Source organism: Paramisgurnus dabryanus, chromosome 7, assembly GCF_030506205.2.
Source record: "Paramisgurnus dabryanus chromosome 7, PD_genome_1.1, whole genome shotgun sequence".
Taxonomy (NCBI): domain Eukaryota; kingdom Metazoa; phylum Chordata; class Actinopteri; order Cypriniformes; family Cobitidae; genus Paramisgurnus; species Paramisgurnus dabryanus.
The window spans coordinates 14,362,615-14,372,678 of NC_133343.1; the positions used below are offsets into that span (position 1 = coordinate 14,362,615).

Consider the following 10,064-nt stretch of genomic DNA (forward strand, 5'->3'; position numbering starts at 1 on the left):
TTCTCACGTGGTGTGATGGAGTTTGTTTAGCAACAAGGGGGTGGGGCAGTGGATGGTGGACAGTGCTCGGGGTGGAGACTGAAGGCGGCGACTGTCTCACGGTGACGTAGCAAATTCACGGAAGTACAAACAAACCGTTTTAACTCACAGCTACTTCAAGCAGGCTGTGTGAATTTGACTCTTAAATGACTGTTTTGAAACTTATATGGTACTAACATAGCCCCTAGACCTCAGTTATCATGAAAAAAGCCACAAAATTTCACTTTTGACCATATGTGACCTTTAAAACTGAATTAAAAGTAAAACGGTTACATGACAATTTAGTTGTGGATGACATTGTTATTGGAGAAACTTTACATGAAGAGTTTACTTTTCAACCTTTAACATCAGTAGATCAGGATGCTTTATGTACACGTTTACAACTGACTAATGAATACAATGCTGTACAAGGTAGAACTTTGTGTTCTTTAAGATTCCCATGTAAAACAAAGAGCATCAAAGGAGATGGGAATTGTTTTTTTAGAGGAATAGCACATGCAGTATGTGGCAATGAGGAGAAACATCTTAAAATAAGACGTGCAGTCGTGAAACATCTTGAAAGTAACAGTTCTAAGTTTGTGAGGTATTTAAGAGAAGAGTACAGATCAGTAAAAGATTATGTGACGCAGTGTAAAATGTATTACTCTGGATCTTGGGCCACAGAAATTGACATTTTTTGTACGGCTGATTTGTTGAAAATAAATATATTCACCTTCAATAATGGCAGATGGAATGTGCATGCACCCACTGGTCAGTCATTTACAGATAACGCAATTTATCTGAACCACTGCAACAGTAATCACTATGAAGTTGTTACATGTGTTAAAAATCAGGACAATGTTTGTGCAGAAGCATGCAAAAGTGTAGGAGATGATAATAGCATTAAACAGTGTTTACGAAAAAAAATCAAATGAACCAATTTAGCACCTCAAAAATAAGCGAGAACGTGAAAGATACAATAGTGATAATGAATTCAGACAGAGAAAAATACATAACCAAAAATCTAAATATTCTGAAGATATTGACTATAAAGAAAATAAACTTAAAAATCTCAGAGATAAATATAAGACTGATTTAAATGTTCATCAATCAAAGTGTGAAAAATCAAAGATGAAGTATTCCACAAATATTAATTTTCAGAAATAAGTTAAGCTGTATTCTAAGACCAATGATAAATCAAATGAAGCTTTTAGATCAAGAATGTGTGAATATTCCAAACAAAAGTATTACAGAACTCTAATATTTAAAGCAAAGGTACGCCAGTATTCTCATAAAAAGTATCATGAAAACCCAACATTTAAAGCAAAGGTACTCCAGTATTTTCATAAAAAGTATCATGAGAACCCAACATTTAAAGCAAAGCTATCTCAGTATTCTCATAAAAAATATCATGGAAACTTAACATTTAAAATGAGTAAAATACAGAAAGGATGTGCAATGTATGCAAAACAGAAGGAAAGACAGAATGATATTGATTTCACTATTAATCTGTTTCATCAAGAAGTCAGTAGAGGCCCAGAATGTGTTTGTTGTGTATGTCATCGTTTATTGTTCAGAAAACAGGTTATTGAATGTATAAGAGATTGTTATGAACAAAAAGGACACAAAATAGCTGATTTAAGCAAAAGATGTATTACACTCAAGTATTTACATGCATGTAACAATGAATGTAAGTCTAATTGTTATTTATCTGGCAATTTGTCATGTAAATTGTGGATTTGCTATACATGCCATCGAAAAATCCTTAGAGGAAAACTACCTGAAGAGAGTGTTGCCAACAATATGCATTTGGTGGAGATTCCAAAAGAATTACAATGTTTAAATTCATTGGAACAACATCTAATAGCACTCAACATTCCTTTCTTACATCTTCTTTGTCTGCCTCGGGGTCAACAGAGAGGTGTTCATGGGCCTGTTGTCTGTGTTCCAGTAAATACTACAAAGATGACCAACATTCTCCCACGAAATGAATGTAATGACCACATGATAAAGATTAAACTGAAACGAAAATTAACATACAAAGGCCATTATGAATATAAATATGTCCACACAGATCATGTAAGAAATGCTTTATGGTATCTGGTAAAACAAAATAAATTGTATAATGATGTGGAGTTTAATGAGCAGTGGGTCAACTCATTGAGTGAGCCAGATGATATTCAAAGTAATGCTAATGATGAAATGGATGATGATGATAATGTATCAGATAAAAGTGGTGATGAAGTTGAAGAAGGTGAAGAATTGGAAATTCAGCCAGAAGAAGATTTAAGTTTTATTAAAGAGCAAAATGGTCTTTTGTCAGACACATCACTACAGCCTGTTGATATTGGTTCAGAAGTTATTGATCAGCATTTTCATGATGTACTAAATGTAGCACCAGCTGAAGGTAACAGTCCTGTTAGGTTGTTATCAGATAAAACAAATGAGGCAAAGTGCTTTCCTGTTCTTTATCCGACCGGTGGTCCAACATTTCATGATGCCAGACCAGAAAAAATCACATTGACAAGATACCTGAATGCACGAATATTGAATGCTGATGGACGTTTTGCACAGAACACAGACTTCATTTTTTATGCACAATATATATCAGAAGTTGATCAAATTGTATCTAATGTCTCAATTGCATTACGCAAAGGTTGTGAGAAAGATGAGTTATCAAAGGTAACACCAGATATGCTGACAAATTCTGATAACTTACAAAAAATACTGAAGTATAATGAAGGATATAAGTTTTTGAGACCTGTCAGAGGGACACCTCCCTATTGGATGTCTACACAGAAAGATCTCTTTGCACTGATTAGACAACTTGGCATACCGACTTTCTTTGCATCTTTTAGTTCTGCGGATCTGAGATGGTCTGAAATGATGAACACCATTATTAAACAAGAGGGTAAACAAATCATTGTTGAAGACCTTGAGTGGTCTGAAAAATGTGCATTTTTGAGAAGAAATCCTGTCACTGCAGCAAGGATGTTTGATCACAGATGGCATTGTTTTCTGAAACATGTCATTATGTCTCCAGCTGAACCTATTGGTAAAATAAAAGATTATTTTTATCGTGTTGAATTCCAACAACGTGGTTCTCCTCATGTTCACTGTCTGTTTTGGGTAGAAAATGCTCCAAAGCTTAATGATGATGATGAAGCTAATGATCCTGTGGTTGCTGATTTCATTGACACATATATCACCTGTGAGACACCACCAGAGCAAGACACTGAACTCTTTGAAACAGTAAACAGTGTGCAGAAGCACAGTACTAAACATTCAAAAACATGTCGCAAGAAAAATACAGTATGTCGTTTTAATTTTCCAAGACCTCCATCTAGCCGTACCTTTATTACAAGAGCATCTAATGCAGATGAGTCCAAAGGGAATGATGAAGATGAAACAGCAAGTGCAATCATAAAGAAAGTGAAAACTGCATTAAATTCTGATGTGAATTTTGATTCAGTTGATGCGTTTTTTTTTATCTCTGGGAATTGATCAGACTGTGTTTGAGAAAGCATACAACAAATGTTCTAAAAAGAAAAGCATTGTCCTGAAAAGAAATACAAAAGATATTTGGGTAAACCAGTATAACAGAGATTTATTGCGTGCTTGGCAAGGGAATATGGATATTCAGTATGTCACAGATGCTTTTTCTGTTGTGGTTTATATTATAAGTTACATCACAAAAGCTGAGCAAGAAATGGGACTGTTACTTCAACGTGCACAAAATGAAGCTATGAATGGTAATCTTGAAGCTAAAGCATCATTAAAACAATTGGGAAGTTTGTATTTGCACAGTAGGGAGCTTTCCGCGCAAGAAGCCGTGTACAGACTGACAGACATGCATTTAAAGGAATGTTCACGTAAAGTACAATTCATTCCAATAGGACCAAATCCTGTTAAGATGAGTTTGCCTTTGCATCTACTACAAAATAAAGTGGAGAAAGACCAGTCTGATGATGAAAGCAGTTATTGGATGACAAGTGTTGTTGACAGGTACAAGAACAGACCTCATACAGAACCAATGAAAAATCTTTGTCTTGCCAGTTTTTGTTCAGAGTACAGAGTTTTGTCAAAATCTGAAGTTTCTTCACTAAAGCAAGTTATTAAACTCAATAATAATTGTGGTTATGTGAAACGAAGGACACGAACTAAACCTGCAGTTGTGAGATATCCAAGATTTTCACCCACAAAAGATCCAGAAAAATATTATCAGTCTTTACTTCAGCTTTTTCTACCATATTATGATGACTGTCATCTTAAGCCTAGCAACTATGAGACATATGAGGACTTTTACAACAGTGGTGTCATAAAAATTGGTTGTACACTGCATAAAGTAAAATCAATTGTTGACTGCAACAGAGAATTGTTTGAAAAAGAAAGTGACAAAATAGAAAAAGCTAAACAGCTTTTGGAGCAGGATATAGATTTAGAGGATGCTTGGGCTGCAATATGTCCTGAAACTGAAAGACAACGTTATGAATGTATTGAAATAATGAAGAATAAAGTATCACCTGATGATGACACTCGAGAAGTGATTCCAGATCTTACAGGAAACCCTCAAACTGTTTGTACTATTGAAACCAACCACACTATTATGCCAAGAGATGCTGCATTGGATTTACTACGGTCATTAAATGAGGAGCAATCTGCTATATTCTGGAAAGTCCGGAAGTGGTGTCTACAGAAAATACTTGGACAGAACCCTGACCCTTTCAGATTATTTATTACTGGTGGAGCAGGAACAGGAAAAAGTCATTTAATTAAGGCAATACACTATGAATCATCCAGACTATTATCTCAGTTGTCTGAAAATCCTGATGATGTTACTGTGCTTTTAACAGCTTCAACAGGAGTAGCAGCTTTTAATGTTGGTGCTTCAACTATTCATAATACATTTTCAATTGGTGCAAATGTCAGATTGCCATATCAGCCACTCAGTGATGAAAAATTAAACTCTTTACGTGTGAGCATTGGTAATTTGCAAATCTTGATTATTGATGAAGTCTCTATGGTTGACCATCGACTGTTGTCATACATTCATGGAAGGCTGCGAAAAATAAAACAAACTGGTGATTACTCTCTATTTGGAAAAGTCAGCATTATTGCTGTGGGTGATTTCTATCAGTTACCGCCTGTAAAGGGTACTACTCTTTATTCTGATGCAAAAGTAGTAAACATATGGGAAAACAACTTTGAACTTGCTCAGTTAACCAAAGTTGTTAGACAAAAAGATTCAGCTTTTGCTGAGATGTTAAATCGTCTGAGAGTACGTAAAAAAGATGAATCTCTTACAGCTACTGACATTGCTACACTGAAAAAATGTGAAACAGGGGAAAAATGTAATGATCTTCACATATTTGCTACAAATGCCAAGGTTGATAAATACAACATTGAAAGACTACATGAATGTTGCCCAAATGCAATAAGTATACATGCTCAGGATTATATCAGAAATTCAAAAACTAGAAGAATGGAACGTAAAGTTGGATACCACACTAAAGTTTTCAACTCATGTTTGTCTAAATGTATTTCCTTGGGTGTTGGAGCAAGGGTTATGTTAAAGAAAAATATTGATGTTGCTGATGGTCTTGTTAATGGAGCTTTTGGTACAGTTGTCCATATAAGTGAAAGTCAGAAAAAAGGTGAAGATAATGAGGATTTACCATCAGCTATTCATGTGGAGTTTGATAATGCAATTGTTGGAAAAATTCAGACACAGAACAAGTCAGAGATTTTCTCAGAATTCTACTGTAATTAATGTACAAGAAGATCAAGTAACAAATGATGGTGGAATAAGAAGGCAGTTTCCACTCAAATTGGCATGGGCATGTACAGTTCACAAAGTGCAAGGGCTTACAGTAGATAAAGCTGTTGTATCACTTAATAAAATCTTTACAGCAGGACAGGCATATGTTGCATTGAGCCATGTGAGATCTCTTGATGGATTGATTATTGAGGACTTTAAAGATGTTGTCATATTTTGTAATGACAAAATTGAGTTGGCATTAAAAGATATGCCAAAATTAACTTTGGAAAAGTACACTTTCAGTAAATCACTTGGTACATTTAGAATAGCACTGCTTAATGTACAAAGTCTGAAAGCTCACTTACCGGATGTTACATCACATACAGTTTTGATGAATGCTGACTGTATTTGTTTGACAGAAACATGGCTAAATGTTAATGACCAAAAACCACAGATACCAGGATTTGTGTTCAAAAACAACCCAAGGGCTAAATGTTATGATGACAGCACTGCACTTTTTACTGAATTAAAACATCAGAGAGGAGGTGGAGTTGGAGTTTATTTTTCTGAAAACATTGAGTGTAATATCTTTGTACCTAAGTGTTGCAACTTAGAGTGTTTGTACTTTGTGCTTCCATGTGTCAATTTGACTGCTGCACTTTTGTATAGGCCTAATTCATATAAAACTGATTTGTTTCAACAGCAACTATTACATGTTTTTAATGAGATGGAGAAGCATCCAGGACAAAAGATAATCATGGGGGACTTTAATGAGGACATCTTTACTTCTTCCACAATTATGAAAGTAATGGGACAACATGGATACACTCAACAGGTACAAAATTCAACAACAGAAAAAGGTACACTAATTGATCATGTGTATACAAAAGATATGGAAGGTGTAACTTTTGAAATTGTACAAACATATTACAGTTATCATCAGGCAATACTTGTTACATTAATGTAAAAATACATAGACACTTTATAGCCAACTCGGTTGTCCTATATGTCAATTTGACTATTGCACTTTTCTAAAGGCCTAAATTATTTAATATAACTATTGTTAAAACAATTAAATTTTAAATCATAATTATATTAAAATAATCTCCAAAAATATTTAAATATTTCGGGATTTAATATATGTTTATTTATACTTTATAAATGAACGTCAGAACATGAATTCAATAAATCCAGCCATAAAGATTTATACACCATGTTTATGTGAGATTTAACTATTGATTTGTCCAAAGAACTATAGTTTTCATAAGTTAAAAAATTTTGCATTGATTTTTAGAAATATTCCGCCACTTATTAAATAGGGGCTAAGGGAGGACACAAAGTATTGGCGGCTCCCTGGGGCAGGGTAGGGAAATTGGGTTAGCTGGTACAGGGGTTGGTTGATAAAGGGGTGAATTATGTGTTTTAGGTTGATTAATAAATAATTATAATTTTATCGTTATAGTCATTCAAACTTCTACAATGTAACATAGATTAAAATAATTAGCTCTTAAAATATATTAGATTAAAATAGATAAATTAACCAACTGAAAAAATGAACAAAATTGTTTGTAAACTAAAAACAACTTTTAAAACTCTGTCAACCAACCCATAATACCAGTTGTTCTTGAGATGTACGTTAATTAGGGAATGTAGATAAGTTCTAACTCATTTATTCATGCAGTCTTATTTTAAATGTTATGTATGTGTTTTAATACTTTTTTTCCTTTTGTTTATATTTTTTGACATCTTAGCTATGACATAATCTACAATGTTTCTACATTATACATGCAATAACTCATTTTTTACAAGGGTCATATGTGGGAGTGTGTTTGGAATGAGGTGTTTTATGAAGGTATGGATGAGCCATCACTTTTAAAAAGAATTTCAACTTCATTATGGCAAAACAAATTTTAACACTACAAAGAGAAAGAAAAAACAAGAAATTGCATCAAATGACCCTTTAATTAACTTAGTTATTTTTATTAAGCAGTATTACTTTATTGTTTGTTAACAATACATAATTTACAACTATTTTAAATGGTATGCCAGCTAACCCAGTTCTCCCCATTTTTGTTTAATTTTATTTTCAGTTTTTTTAAATAATTCCACATGTATTACACTTGGATCAAGATATTTGTATACTATAATTTGAAATCGCACTTAAAGGCAAATGTATGTATAGTATTTATTTTATTTTTAATATAAAAATGTTTGTATAAAAGCTACATTTTCTACCTATCTTTTAAGTTGAACTGTGTCACCGAAAAAAAATATGTTAAAATGTTTGTTGTGTGGTTAATTATGCCAAGCACTTTTTAAGTTTATTTAATATAAAAAAATGCACAAACAATCTGGAGTTTAAGGACAACACAGCTTATGAACCTTTGTTCAAAAAGTTTCTCCATTTGCTTAAAGCAACTGACCTTCCTATTCCGTAATGGTTGTTTTATATTCAACAACAGGAACTGTATTCAATTGACAAACGATCTGGAACTTATGTACAAATCAACTTATGAACCATTGCTCAAAAGGGTTCTTTATGAACAGTAAAACAACAGAGCTTCTTGTCCAGTAATTGTCGTTTTGTATCGACTAGCCTTTTCAATGGACAAACAATCGGGACTTTATGGACAACTCAGCTTCTAAATATCTGTTTAAAAACCTTTTGTATCTGCTTAAAGCAAGCTTCATGTCCTTTGATGTTTGCTTTTTCTATTCACCAGCAGGAACCCTTTTTAATGGACAAACAATCTGAAACATCTGGATAACTCAGCGTATGGAAAATTGCTTGAAATGTTTCTTCATGGACAACTGATCTGCCTGTTCTATAATGTTTTTTCATATTGAACAGCAGTAACCTTTTTCAGTTCCCAGACAATCTAAATCTTATGGACAATTCAGCTTCTGAACCTGTGTTCAAAAAGTTAATTCATCTGCACTATATATGCATTGGAACGTATCTACAAACAATCTGGACCTTATGGACAACTCAGCTTCTGAACCTCTGCTCAAAAAGTTAAAAGAACAGTGATATTTATTCCCTAACCTGCCAGATTACAAGAGTACTGTACACATTGCTGAAAGTTGCTGATGAAAAATCATCTTAAAAGACACTTTAGGTAAGTATAATTGTTTTTATGAATGATGTTTTACGTTAGCTTTTCATTAACACAATCATATTTAATATGGCATAATAATTAAATATTTGTTAATGTTGAAAAATTATAATACTAAAACAACACCTTATCATTTATCATCTGATAAACAATAGCACAGAGCAGTAACAGCAATAGGACAATAAGTTCACTTTATTACTTCACATATCATAATACTGAATAGACTGTTGATGTATGTGTATTTTTGTATTTATTATCATTAAAATAGCTTAACATAATTATAGAAAATATTTGTTGTTTTGTTTATGTCACAAGCCAGGGGCTGGCTGCTAGTGTTTAAGCCACGCCCCTTCTAAACTTCCACCTCGAGGAGGTCCCCAAAACCAACCCAATGACCAGACAACAACGAGTACAGGTAAGTATAAAAATATTCTTTATTTGTTTAAATAGTTAAAATATACGGGGGCTTGGGGAAAGGGGAATTAAAAACTAAAATCAGGATCTGCCCTCCAGGGGGCCACGGCCGAATGAATGCCAGAGGGAAGGGGGGGGGTTTGCGTCGGGGAACTGGCTCCCGCCTCTGGTTCCCTCTGCCCGTGGCGCGCTCCTCTTCCTTCCTGGAGGCAGAATAAATCACAATGAGTGTTGGTATGGACTTTTCCTGTCAGTGTACCTTTATTTAGCGCACGGCGGTTCGCCGCCTATTTCCCACAGCTCCTTGCTCGTTGACTCACTCTCCTTCCCTATTCTCTCTCTCTCCACAGACTCCAGCTGGGACACGAGGACACAGTGAATCGGTTTCGAGGGTTTCTCTCACCTCCGCGCTGGTTACAACTCCCGGGTAGGTATGGCTCTCTTCACAGCTCAGTATCTCGGCACTCACTCTGACTCTCTTTCTCTCTACAGACGGCTGTTGGGATACAGGGGCACAGTGAATCGGTTTCAAGACTTTCTCTCACCTCTGTGCTGGTTACAGCTTCTGGGTAGGTATGGCTCTCTCTCCACAGCTCAATATCTCAGTGTTCACGCTGGCTCTCTTTCTCTCCACAGACAACTGCTGGGATACAGGGATACAGTGAATCGATTTCAAGGCTTTCTCTCAGCTCTGCGCTGGTTACAGCTTCTGGGTAGGTATGGCTCTCTCCACAGCTCAAAATCCAAGTGTTCACGCT

At 34.8% G+C, this 10,064-nt stretch overlaps 1 pseudogene; it reads left to right on the forward strand.

Moving 5' to 3' along the window:
- Positions 1-1,476: 1,476 nt before the first annotated feature.
- On the forward strand, positions 1,477-9,827 carry LOC135734377 (uncharacterized; annotated as a pseudogene).
- Positions 9,828-10,064: the final 237 nt, after the last annotated feature.